Source organism: Strigops habroptila, chromosome 1, assembly GCF_004027225.2.
Source record: "Strigops habroptila isolate Jane chromosome 1, bStrHab1.2.pri, whole genome shotgun sequence".
Lineage (NCBI taxonomy): Eukaryota > Metazoa > Chordata > Aves > Psittaciformes > Psittacidae > Strigops > Strigops habroptila.
Window position 1 is genome coordinate 12,159,269 of NC_044277.2, and position 14,002 is coordinate 12,173,270.

The 14,002-nt window shown below is 45.5% G+C and overlaps 1 protein-coding gene across 9 annotated transcripts in view; it reads right to left on the bottom strand.

The window, feature by feature from the left end:
• Nucleotides 1-10,997: 10,997 nt before the first annotated feature.
• Nucleotides 10,998-14,002, bottom strand: part of ZHX2 (zinc fingers and homeoboxes 2) — a 75,627-nt gene continuing 72,622 nt past the window's right edge. For all 9 annotated transcript variants that reach the window (XR_003992510.1, XR_003992511.1, XM_030493822.1 and 6 more), the window contains one exon: nt 10,998-12,281. The gene's annotated coding sequence lies outside the window, so the exon portion shown is untranslated. The remainder of the gene's footprint in view (nt 12,282-14,002) is intronic.

The window sequence follows — 14,002 nt, forward strand, 5'->3', positions numbered from 1 at the left end:
AGCTGACGGTGAGCTTGCTTTGTTTGACTTTCCTGAGTTGGCTGTGTTGAGCTGGTGGGGTTGCACAACTCAGAAGGGAGTAGGACAGGCAAGGATGAGGATGTGGTCACATCGTTTTGGAGCAGTGCTGGTTTGGCACCTCTTGGGTACAGCCTTTCCCAAGGAGTTTCAAGGAAGCCTCTTGGGATGTAAACTGCTGTTCCTGAAGGCTGTAGAGGGGAAGGTGGCTCCTATTCTGAAAATAAGGGAAGGTTCCCAGCTGGAGAGCAGACTTGCATGTGCTGCACTGGAATAGTACTGAAAAGAAATTGTGTGTGTAAGGGGCAGGTTTTGCAATGTGAGAATATTTCAATTGGATTATACTGATGAGGATTAAATGCTTCAGGTTTTCATATCTAAAATAAGTTTTCAGCTAGGTTAGAAGATACAATGGATTTTCTGTTTGCTTTTAGAGCTCAAATCAACCCTTAAAAGCTGAAATCACAGCCTGCTATTTTGACTGGGGCAAAACACTTCTGCAGCCTTTGTTTCCAGAAATGTGGTGGTGGCTTTTCACTGCAGTAAATAAATTAAAATATATATAAATTTGTGTCTCTTGCCTGAGATGGGACTTGCATGTTGGATCACTCTCGACAGGTTTTTATCTCCTTTGCTCTGTGAGCAGGGAGAGCCTGGAGAGGTTTAAAAACCTACAGCTTCTGTGCAGAGAGTTTTCTGCATTCCTGCTGAAAGCTTCCTAGCACGTCTGCTTCTCTCATTGGGGTAGGTACAACCCCACCTTCAGTTTTGCTGTATATTTTAGTTAAAGCAGTATTATTTCATTTAACTCTCCCTTTCCTCTTTCTGATCTGAAACTGCACTCAAAAGAGTTAAGGCCAAATTTAGTGTTTCTCAATAGCACAGGAGGAAGAGGGATGTTCTCAGCTCTACTGCATTGTACCTTCACCTGCTGCCTGTGTTCTGCAGAGACAGGGAAGACTTACAGGAATCATCAGATGCACCTGCAAAATGTAAATCCTTATCAATTTAGAAAGCCTGAGCAGGCTGTAACAGGGACTCTTCATCCATCGCCTCCTCTGACAGCCATTGTATATAAAGAGCAGATCCAAACCATTTTCAGAAGTTGAGTCTTGGTACTTACGATCATGTGCCCAGTAGCAATATTGGTTTTATAGCAATTTATAATCTTTTCTTGCTTCCTCTGTTGGCTGTTATACAGGCAGTAAATTACCAGTTTTTTCTCTCTCTCTTCCCCCCCTCCTCTCCTTCCCTTGCAGGTGATAACCAGTTTCATATCTCTTCCCTTGCTTACATCCATCTCTGTTTTCCAGGTATCAATCAGCTACTTGCTCTCTCAGATGGTCTGATGAATGTAACTAGTTAAACTCAGGGTAATTGTCCTCAAATGCTATATGTGCTTTTGGAGCCTGTTGCTGCTATTTCAGAAGAGCTTTTGCGCTTTCAGTCTTGTTCATTTTTTTTCTAGCTGTGTTAACTGAGTGTCTAATGAATTTTTCATACCTTCTCCTTGTTCCTGTTCCTCAGACACCCCATGAAGATGTGCGTGAACTGTTTTGGGAACAGAGGAGAGCGTGAAGGGCCATGGCAATAGCATGTCATTGCAGAGATACCACTGTTCCCAAGGAGAGGGGAGGCTGTTATTAACCAAGCAGTGAGCTCTGCTTGCTTTTTACCTGGACTGTCTGGCACTGGGAGTTCCTTGCATAGACTGTTGCCTTCACAAGAGGTGGATTTTTGGGGTTCACAGAGCCGTGTGTTAAGAAACAGCTTTTATTATTTCTAACAATGTATTTTCCCCCATTCTTGCACCCATCACTCTGCCTTTTTCAAAAAATGAATTCTTCTGTGCATTTTTTTTAAAAGAAGAAGAAAAAGCATGAGCAATTGATATAACTTGATGCCATTTAACCTTCCTGGGTAAGGTGATGGAGGATTTTTCTCCTTCATTGCTACTATCAGAGGTGTGCATGGTGTGGTGATAGTGCACTTGAAGGTCTAGTAAATCTCTAAGAACCCTATCAGTCTAACTTCTTCAAAGCAGACAGATAACAATAGGCCTTACAGCTGTATTACTTGGTTGAGTAGCTAAGTGGATAGGGACACATTGTAGCTGGATGCAATCCCTCTGCTGAGGGATCTCAGATAGCTCTGTAGCCGCTATTAGAGCACAGCTCACTGGGACCAAATAATTATTGTATAATTTAATGCCAATGCAAACAATGTAAGCTAATGCATCTGCTCCCCTATAGAAATGTTTTGTCCTCTAAATATGCTCCTGCCAGTTCCTCAAAGTCATTCTACAGCTTTTCATGTCCCCTCGTGCATCTTAAATGAGATCAATAACTTCCTAGGCTGGCTTTAGTGGAATGGCTCGCCCCACGGAGCTGCTTTCTGAAGCTGAAAGCAATGCAATCCTAAGGAAATCCTGCTGAGTAAGGAGAGTTTCTGTTAATGTGTAATCAAGTTGTGATAAGACTAGCTAATAAAGATAAGGTTCTCAACAAGTGGCACGGGACAATGAGCAGGGAAATGGAGTATGGAAAACCCTGTGATTAATCATGACCCTTGGCTGCATTGTTCAAAGCAAAAACCACTCCAAAGAGGATGTGTGGGCATGCTACTGAAGGGGAGGAAAAGCAGGAGGAATCTAGGGGAAAAGAATAGCAAGCAGAAAAGCAACTGCACCTCTGTGACCCTAGGGAAGGCTATCTAAAGAATATAGTCTTGATGCCTCCATAGTGGAAAGGCCAGAGGGAATTCAATCACACTCATATGGGTTGATTTGGTTTTTAATGCATGGAGATGCACTTGTTCCTGCTGTCTCTCTCTGGGAGGTTTCAGTGGAAGCTGAGGGGCCAAGCAGTGGAGAAGCATGGAAGGGGCACCCTGCCCTGGAAGTGCTGGCATTGGCAAGGGCTGGAGCAGCAGGGCAGGGCTGTGCCTCTCCCTGCAGCCAGAGTGAGGGCAGGACAGCACAAAGCCATCTCCTTTGTATTTGGTGCTCTTTAACTCAGCGCTGTTCCCATTGTCAGGATCAGTCACGCTGGGTATGCACCTTGCTGTATTGCTGCTATTTGTTTGATCCAAGGTGTGAATTAATCTGTGGGTGAAATCACTCACTATCTATCTGGCCTATAATGCTTTAATCTTTTCCCCGTTCAAAGGAGTATCTTAAAATTGCAAGCTGTGTTAAAGTAAATGCTAGAAGGTAAGCTTACTTTTAGGTGTTCCTTGCTGGGCAGGGAGCAATTGTAAACTGTATGTTGCTCAAATAAGGGCAATTCTGCGGGCTTGCATTTATTTCTGAGTATGCCACTGTGTGTCAGGCTTCAGCTTTGCTGCGTTTGCAAGAAAACAGCCACTGACTGGTACTGCAGCCCCAGTAAAGAGCTGGTGAACATGGGTGGGAAAGGAGAAGGTTGGAAGAATGTAGTATATTAGTGCCTTGGATCTGCAAGCCCTCTTTCTGAATAGCAGCTGCAACAGATAGGATGTAGGCATCGTTTCCCCACCCCTGTACCTCTGTCTTGCAACCTGAATGGTGATGGGTTTAGGAAGCTGGTAGTCTGGATCATATTTGAAACATTGATCCAGCGTGCATTAAGCATAAGCATCAATTAACAAATTGTTATCTGCACATGGTAATTCAGGAAGAACATAATTCCAAAGACTTGCTGATCTTTCTTGTCCGTGAGTTTGTTTCTTGGTTTGCTTAGGTGCTGGTGGCTGTGGTGCAGGAGCAGCACATTAAAATCAGTTATGCAAGGCATGGGAAGTAGGGCAGTTCTAGTGTGCATCAAAAGATGGATGGTAAAAGCCTCATAAGCTCTGAGTGGCTCTTATATTTAGTCTTATGCTTGTTACATTTAAAAAAAAACTATGCTGTGAAGATGAATTAAGAACTTCAATGTGCAGGATGTTGAGGAGACATTGGGATTGGCTGTACTGCCAGAGAACTGGGATGGGGCTCACCGAGTGTTGCTGAAGAGGCTCTTAACAACAGGCGAGCAGGAACTGTTCATGTATAAACTGCCCCACGCCTGCGTCCTTCAGTTCTTTTGCAACTGTTTAGGTAAATCAGCAGCTTCTGCCAAGAAGCTGGGATTAGGAGGAGAGCTAGGAGTTATGACCCTGGCAGGCTGAGGCTGCAGATGGCCACAAACAGTGGCTCTGGGAGAAGTGGGAATTGCTCTTTTTCCGAAGGGGTGTCAACACCGCAGTGAATGTTTAAGCACCGTGTGAGGTTTGCTTGTTGAAGGTCAGTGCGGCAGCATTCGCAGCTATTCTGAATTGGTGGGTGGTGCTTTTACTGAGCAAAACCATTTCTCTCCTGCCAAGGGCCACCTGGAAGTTATTTGTGAGCAGCAGAGGAAAACTTCAGCAACCTGTATGACTTCAGTTCCCAAGGCACTTGTGTTAAAAAACATACAAACAACTTCTAATCAAATAAGGGGTGAGTGTGTAAGAAACTTCAGAAAGCAATTCAACCCCTAAAAGGCCAAACACCTCATCAGTAACCGTGTTCTGCAGCATGACTTGCCACTGCCCAGCTGAGGAAGAGATCCTTCATTGCCACCACCCCACTGCCTGCTTGCTAGGAGAGAGCTGTGCTTCATCTTTGTTTACATGCTGAAATGCCCTTGAAAGCAAAATCCCCTGAGAGGAGGTGGCTTGGAGATAAATCTGTGTTTGGTGAAACCCTGTCTGTGCTGGGGCCTGCGATGTGCCATAGAAATGGTAGCTGGCACTCTGGGGTGGTGCTTAATGCATTTACACCACACTCCATGGCCAGTGCTGGTGCTCAGTCTAGTGTCCTTCCCTCACACAGCATAAAATTGGTGTCTGTGAGTCCAAAAAGAGAGTGGTGCTGCCCAGCTCAAGTGTAGGCCAAGTATGACGAAAACAAAACAAACCCTCGGCACCTCCTGTGATTTAAATGGGCAAAACTCCCGTGCTGGAGGACAAAACCATGCTCTTTGGATAAGCGCTTATCGTTCTTGAAGCTGGCACAGCACAGCAGAGCAGCCCATGCTTCAAAAAGCAAAGTAATTAATTCTCCTTGCTCCCAGCCGCAGCAGTCTCCGTTGTGCAATGCTGCACCACCACAACCGGGCATGGAGAAACTTTCTTTCCAATCAAAAGAAGTATTCATTTTTTTGCTCTGACACAGCAGGGTTGGTCTTCCTTTTAATATTACTGAAGACAATGTCTGCCTTGCCTTTCTATGACCTTCAGCGTGTGGCTTCATGCTAAAATTTCCATCCCCCCACATTCAAATGCTGGCATTAAAAAAGAAAAAAAAAAGATTAAAATTCCTTTTGTTTAAATCCCTGACAGGGAGCCTTAGAGCATGCTGCCCTTCAGAGGAGGGGATGTGTCTTGCTCTGCTGGTCCTGGGCTCATCACCTGGGCTGTTTTGACATCGGGTGGGTGGGTCAAACCTGTGGACCCCCCAACCCAAGTGCTGTGTCCCCCCTGTGTGCCTAGTTGTGGTTGAAGTCTGGTGGTAGCTGAGTCTGGGCTGAGACAGGTTTGTCGCTGTCTGTCCCAGTCAGGGTACTTCTACTCACCTTCTGTATAATGGGGATAATGGTGCCAAAACCCCTGGTATTCTGTTTCTGTTGCAGCTGCTCCACATGTGTCCCCATGCTCTTAGCATGTGCAGTGCCCATCCCTATCTCCAAATGTGTCGTCACAAGTAATAGTTAATAACTACATCAGTTGATCAAATTCAGTGGTGGTTTAAATTCCTGGTTGCAGGGAGCCTCCTTGGCTTTTATCCCCCAGCTTTTGTGGAGACCATGGGGGGAACCATGTGGCCCTTCAAGTGAGGCAGCAGCCAGCCTCTGGGGTTCAACAATTGAAGCTATGGCCAACCCAAGTGAAGGTCGATGTTCGAAAGTGCCTTGGGAGAACTTGGAGCAGAGTTTCAGACAGCAGACCATCAGAGAGCATCCAAGTAATCCTGAAGCTGTGTGAAACCCCATTACAATGAACAGGTCCTGGGGAAGATCCCTTTATGAAAAGGTTTAACAGTTGGGTGATAAGATGTGATGCTGCTGTTTAATATGTGTCTTGGGAGCAGGCCAAGGCAGGAGGCGAAGTCAAGTATTTCCATGTCACTGGAGAACTGCACCATCATTCACCCCAACACTGAGGTGGGAGGGATTGCTGTGATGAAGAAACCCCAAATATGTCGAATTTGAACATTTAGGTACAGATGTCTGTTAAATGCCACTGTCTGGCAAAGTGCCTTTTGATATTAGTGACTTTGCATGAGTGGTTCAGGGAGGCCAAAGAGGCTGAACAGCTCCGTTCCTCTCAGGCTGAGGAGATAGATAGCAATGTTCTTAATACCGAGAGGGTTGTAATCACACGTGCGTGCTAATGTGTTATAAAGCACCCCGGGGCATGCCATGAGCTCCTGCTTTAAGGAGAGGAGAAATTCCCCCTCTGTGGGAATAGAAGAGCAGCTGCAGCAGTGGCCAGAAATGCCAGTTGGGCTGGGTAGAGTTAACTTTCTCCATAGTAGCTGGTTAGGGGCTGTGTTTTGGGTTTGTGCTGGAAACAGTGCTGATAACACAGGGACGTTTTCCTTATTTTTGAGCAGTGGTTACACAGAGTCAAGGCCTTTTCTGCTCACACCACTCCACAGCGAATAGGCTGGGGATGCACAAGGAGCTGGGAACACAGCTGGGAGAGCTGATCCCACCTGACCCAAGGGATATTCCATTCTTTATGGCATCATGCTCAGCATATAGAGCTGGGGGAAGAAAAAAGAAGGGGAGGATGTTCAGAGTGATGGTGTTTGTTTGTCTTCTGAGGTAACGGTTGCACATTATGGAGCTCTGCTGTCCTGGAGATGGCTGAACACCTGCCTTGCCATGGGAAGTGGTGAATGAATCCCTTGTGTTGCTTTGCTTGTGTGCATGGCTTTTGTTTTGCCTATTAAACTGCCTTTGTCTCAACCCACAGGTTTTTTTACTTTTACTCTTCTGATTCTCTTCTCTACCCCACTGGGGGAGGGTGAGCGAGTGGCTGTGTGGGGCTTAGCTGCTGGCTGGGGTGAAACCATGACACCCCCTAAAATGATGGTCGCTAGAAATGGGAGACTGAGGGAAGATGTTTATGGAGAGACTTAAAGGTGGAGGAAATCAAGGCAGAAAGGTGAAAGCTTTGCTGGGTAAGAGGGATGTCCTGGTGGGATCATGCAGGATGCGGGTCCCTGAGAAGCCCCAATCCCAGGCCGCTCATTTCTGCCCTTGTGTCTTTGCCTGTTGGAAAGAGAAAGGCTTTGGGTGAAAAAGAGTAAGAAATGCCAATGAAACAGCAATGACTTGATACAAATATAAGATGAAGCTTCCTTGCTGAGCAGTCAAGACAAGGCCAAGCTGACCTCCAGGTCTTGCCTTTAGCATGTTTATTCTGCAGTCTTGTGAATAATACATACATCTCTCAGTTTCTCTGTCCACAAACTTGGGCTAATGGTATTATTCCTTTACTGTGTCATAGATGTGTTGCAAAACCAATGATTTTTTTTTTCAGATTAAGATTGCTGCATGTTAAATTTTACACTATATATTGCACTGGGATGATCTAGGCTTTTAAGAAAGAGTGAAAAAAAGAGCAAGGAGAGGGTGATTTTATGTACTGAAGAAGCTTCACAGATGTCTCATTTACTGTGCTTGAGCCAATTTGCTGGCTGTGTGGTTTTAACAGTAAACTTAAATGATGAGAATTGTATTATAATTAGAACTACCATTTTGGAGCATCAGGTCTAATGGAAATAAGAAAACCATGGAAAACCCCTGCTTTTGCTTAGTGTGCTCAAGATGTGTGCTGTGTGATTAGGTCTGACAATTACCTGGTCACTCAGCTCTTACCTCCATCCTCGCTAGAGCTTGTAGTAATCTGATTGGGATATGGTTCAACTGTGTAACACACAAGAAACCCTGCCTTGGTGTTTTTATGCTGCTTTTTCATTCCTTTGTTGTATTTCTCACATTCTCTTGCTCTCGATACATTCACTTTTCCTGCTGTACTATGAATATTTTCAGAATTATGCTCAAGAGCCACAGGCCCCATTCATAAACACTTTCCATTAGTTACTGAGTACAGAAGTCCTCCCTTTCACTGATCTAAATGCTTTCAGGTCTCTTTTTCCTCAGAGGATGATTAAAAAAGTTAATTTTCATCACTGGTGTGCTCTTTCCTTGCTATCAAGATGCCAAAAGGACTTCCTACAATGTTGCCTTATGTGCCTTTGAAATGAATCCTTTTTCCCCCCTTCTGTAAGCTAGCAAGATTTCAGGATGTCTCTTTTTGCTACCTAACAAGATCTGAGGGCTACAAGAAGATGATAGGGAAAGTTTCCATGGTTAAATTTTCTGCTGATGGCAAATATAACACATTACCGTTACTTACCTTGATTGCTGCTTTACCTGTATATTTCTCTAGATTTTTAAGTTATCACCACATAATTATCATCATGCTGAGAGACAATTATCATAATAACTCAGATTTCTTGCATAACCCAGCACTTCCTCCCAAGCCTGTGAAGGTCCACATGGTGCTGGATGAGGGAGATCCCTGTAGCTGCTGAACTCCACCCTGCAGACACAGACTTCTTGTACCACTCACTATATGACTCTCAAAGTGATGCATTAAATGAAATTCCCAAAGGTCAACAGTGGAGATTTGAGGTGAGAAATGGTGCCACTGCAGTGATGTGCTTGAAAAGTGAAACCTTTTTTTTCCTTAAAAAAAAAACCCAAAACCCAGGATTTGTGAAAAATGAATCATTTAGACTGCAGAGAGGTCAAATACACAGAAGTTTCTGCCCAAAAACTTCTTAAGGCCAGGTTGAATGGGGCTTTGAGCAGCCTGGCCTAGTGAAAGATGTCCCTTCCCATGGCAGTGGCACTGGAACTACATGATCTATGAAGCTTCCTTCCAAATTACTCTGCGATGCTGTTATTCTCTGCTGTCTGAGTGGTCTCTCACCATGATCACATTTAGTAAGGCTTCTATCTGACCTGTCCTAAATTGTACCTGTGTTATTACATGCTGGAGCCCCCAGCTCTCTGACAGCAGTATGGAGCTAACAGCAGCTCACTTACTGAGCAGCACCCTTCTTACGGACCAGGCAGAAGTAATGTGTGTATACAATGAAAACCCACCCTCTTGTCTGCTTATACGCTCCTCTTGGAGCGTACAAGCAGACTCCATTAACAAAGTAGAGGCTGCCTAATCCAAGTCATTCCTGGCTTCTGAGTGATGGATTTTTCTACAAGCCACATTTAAAAAAACCCCAAAGTGTTGCCCAAGTGCAAAACTCTGATTTTTCTGTTTAATTTCTGTGTGTTTTTGTGTTGATTTCTCTGATTACAGCATTTCAGAGATGTGGGTTCAAACAGCTTACGGGAGATGCCAATCAAAACCTGAGCACCAGGGGCTGCCGGGGCAGCCTGCCCGGGAAAGGCTTTTCCTGAGCCGCCTCCTCGCTGCAGGACTTTGCCAGGCGCAGGGGCAAGGCTGTGTGGGAGGAAACTCAGTGTCAGCAGCCTATTTTCATCCATGTGCAATGAAACCCCACAGCCAAGGCCGTCCCTGATGGCCGCCACGTACAAACAATGTCCCGATTGTGCCTCGCCGCTTGGACTCTCCTAGAAACACAGCCACTGCGGCCGTATTAATTGGAAACAAAGCCTGCTCGCAATGCCCTGCTTGGGAACCTGCTCCGGCAGCAATCTTAGCTTAAATCTAAGCAAACAGTGGCCATGGGATCAGCTTTCCCCAGTGAAACCTGACGTCGGGAGGTTTGGTATCACACCACAACCTGCCTGCACCCAGCAACTCGGCGCCTCCGGTCTGCCAACGCTGGCAAGGCTGTGCCAGTCTTTTGCAAGCCCATTTGTTTGCTGTGGGAGAGCTTCAGCTTTATTATCTATCTGTGCGATGACAGACTCCAGGGCCACTGCTATTGTTTTATTTGAATTGCAGAGATCTTAAAGAGCCCCAGTCCTGGGCCCTAATCCCATCATGTCTGGGTGGTGGGGCCAAACAAAAACCCCCAGGTGGGTCTTGTTCTTCCTAAACCTCCTGCTGGGCTCGCTGGGAGCCCTGCTAGTTAAGCAAAGTAGGTCAGTACTCCAGACGCAGCAGTACACACACATCAGACAGGAGAGATGCAAACTGGAATATTAAGCCGCCGAGTGGCTGTTAAAAACTGCACAAGGGCAATTAAAGTATTAGCATCCTTTCATGTAAGCAAAGCAGACAGAAGTGGCAATTAGTTTCACTTACAATTTCAGAGTCCTGGAGGAGCATCCTTGGAGGCATTTTCTTTTTGGCCAAATGATGTGGCAATCCGGACGTGACTGTGCAGGTATCTGCCTCCACGTGTGCCAGGAGTATGATGCACAGCACCATGCGTGATGGGACATGTGCACGCTCACTGTTACGCTGCCTATGCCTGCGGAGGACCTGAGGCTGCTTCCCCACATCTTGCCACTGGCTGGTGACATGCAAACATAGCAAGTGCTGCCCCATCCAGTCATTCCTCTGGCAACGCACTGGAAAACTTCAAAGTAAGGAAAATTGCTGAGTGCTTGCTGCTGCCCATTGCAAACATGCCTCGATATATAATTATTGTGCAGATGATCAATAAAAATAACTCCAAATAGGTTTCTTTCATCCATTCAGGTTGTGACTGCAACTAAAATAAAGGTGTCCCCAAATCCGCATTTCCAGGCACTGACCCCGTCGCATGGGGAAGAGCATTCCAGCACTGGTGAAATAAACGCCAGTAGTTCATGGAGTTCACTTTAATCTGGTGGGTGTTTGCCAAGCTGATTATTGCAAACCCAGTTAAAACCCTAATTGCAGTTCTAAAGACACTGAGCTCTTGTGCACCAAGGAGAGTTGGTGGGGCCCGAGTTTGGGTTTTAAGTGGAATAAAATAAAGAGACGAGAAAAAAGGTTACCAAAATGTTCAGCCTTTGTTTTATTGAGTTACAACAAATGAGCAACAAGTTAGAAAAGTTGGATTTATTCAAACTCCCTAGCATCCTATTTGTGCAGCGTACTGAAAGGTGGCCAAGGTTTCTGAACCCAGCTCGTCAGAGGAACGCACCAGACAGCAATTGCACCCGCTCGCCTATGCACCCACAATCCCCATCTCCCTCCTCCTCCTCCTCACACGTGCACGGACAGACACCTCCACACAAACCCAAAGTAGCAGTATTTGTAAGAAAAGTGCACTCAGGAACCTAGGATTGACCTAAAAATTTAGTGGCAAGGGTTAATCAAAAATGTCTTTGTGCGCTACAACATCTAAAGCTGGAGGGCAGGCTGCTGGCTATGGCGTCCATCATTGTACCAGCCAAAGAAACACAAACAGAGTTCAGATTATGAAGCATCTTGATTTCCTCCCCTCTGGGGGTTGTGCTGCGTTTTTAAACAAAAAGTGCTAAAAAATAACCCAAACAAAAAAGGCATTCTAGCCAAATCTTCAGAGACCCACAGCTGGGGCTGGCTTGTGAAGAGTGAAATATGGGAGCGAGAGAAGACTCGCCTTGTAGGAGCATGGAAAAGCAAGAGATTGAAATACTTAACCAGTAGCTGGTGGCCATAAAACAAAACAAGTCAAAACAACAAGAACAAAACCAAATCCCAACCACTCCAGAAGGACCCTCCCCAACCCTGTAATGCGTTTAAGTGGGCTGAAATGTAAACTGGGCTGGGGATCTGGGCTCAGATGTTGATCCGCACCAACAGGACTCCAAAAAATTGCAAATCTGTCTTAAAACACATCAGGAAAAAAAAAAATCTCCTCTCCCCCCCAAAAGATACCTCCCTCCCCCAACCCAACCCCAAATTTTGCAGTGGCATTATATGCAAGAATAACTTGCACCTATTAAAAAGTTAACAAAATCTCCACATTGTACAAATCTGTTCCAGTAGAGGAAGAGGCTAGGCAGGAAAGTGGGTGGGAGAAAAGCAAAGGAGAAACTTATGTACAAGGACCCTTTTCTCTTTCTTTCTTTCTTTGCTTTTTAATGCAGTAGTAGGACTTTGGCACTATAAACCATCCCATGATGATGCTCCATGAGAGTATTTCTCGCTGTGCCTCCGCAAGCAAGGTTTGAGGCTTGGAGTCGCAACACACTACCTCACCCCAGGCAGGAAAATAGAGTTTTCTTCTATTTTCAGATAGCATTTCCCCTTCAACGTCAGGACAGTGCAGCTGAGGAGTACCCCTGCAAAAAGTATAAAAGCAGCGTATTATTTCTGAAGGCACTATGAACAAGCACTTGTGCTGTCAACTAACACGGTGTCCAGTTTACATCCATGCACAGGCAGAAGCGTTGTAGTTTGTATTAAGCGTACCCTGAAACCTATCCCTATCACAGTGTGATTCTGCAGTAGGGTGCTGGATTTACTGCTGTATGTAACACCCAGCTAATAACCCCTTATAGATTTCTAACAGGGACGTACAGCCTTGACTCTGCTGAGCCCTCACTACTATATACCCTGGACAGATCCTCACTCACATTGCTGAAAGACGATGTGCGCATGGGTTGGGGGCAGCTACATTGCAACCAAAGGATGGATGGTGCTAAAGGTAAGAAGACTTCAGGTCTTCTTTCCCCAATAAATCCTCTCATTAAATACTTATTTTTTGCATGATTTTAGAAAATAACTATACAAACTGCAAGACAATGGAAAAAATTGCGTGTGTCTGTACTCTGCAGAGCAGGTCCCTGGCTCCTGCATCTACATAAAGGCTGCACCATGGATTGGAGATTAAAAAATTAACCCCCCAAAACCAACATTCAAATACACACCTACCTACACATATCCCCAGCTCCCAGCACAGAGCAAGGGCTCTGTGGCAGGGATTATGTTCAGCATGTTTTTCCCCACTGAGGTGTAAATATGCAAGTGCAAGCACCCACATCAGGCTGGAGCTACATGAAGCTGAATGAAGTGGCTTTCCTGCACCATCCTCCTCGCCCATCCTGCAGTAGTGCTTACGGAGACCTGAACTAACCTGTTATTTCACACCTTTTATGACTATTGCTACCAGGCCTGTTATTTTGCACAAAATCAGTGAGCTCTGTCCGGTACCTGCAATGCAGTTAAGCTTGGGCTTGCACCAACATCAAAGGCAAAAGTCCTCCCCATCCTTGCAACCTTTCCCCAAATAGCCCCCTGCTCCTCCTAACTCATCGGAAAATTTCAATTGCTGTGTTGGGTATCGCTTCCCCTTCTGAAGTTCTTCATTGTTACAGCTTGGGTCTCTGACACACCTTACTGGTTTCAGGGGGAATGGCAAACCCTCCATACTTTGGCCTCACTCCCTGAAATGCTTTAGTGTGACCAGAGTTCCACAAAAACCACTGATCTATCCCACACTGACCTCAGAATGGAGCCTTGGAGCGCACCACAAGTAACTGGCACTATAGCTAGCCTTATGGTTGAAATTCTAAACCAGAGGAAAAATGGGAACTTGGACAGAAAAGGAGGGAAACTCTAGTGCTGTTCACTTTTACCAGTTTCAGGCACCAAGGAAGACAATGGGCCACCAGCAACCGATTGATCTCAGCTCCTACAGTGATACAGAACAGGTTGGAGACACCAAGGACCCAGAACACCTCTGATGCCCAGTACAATGTACACAGCAGAAGCAAGGGGTGACTTCCTTTGGACTCCTTTTTCTGGTGTGCAACTCCCAGACATGGTTTTCCATTGGCACATCTCCATAGAGCAGTGGTCACAGCCACCAAGAGCCAGGACATGCATCTTCTGGGGTATCCACCTACCTCGCTCCACCGTGAGTCACAGACTTTGGTGCCTACATCTTGCAGGGTTTGGGCTTAAAATGGAGGTTATGAGATAACTCTAAAAAAGAAAGTTTATGGCAGAGAAGGTGGTGGTGGGAAAAATAAGCAGTATGCTTCTGAGAAATAGAACAAAA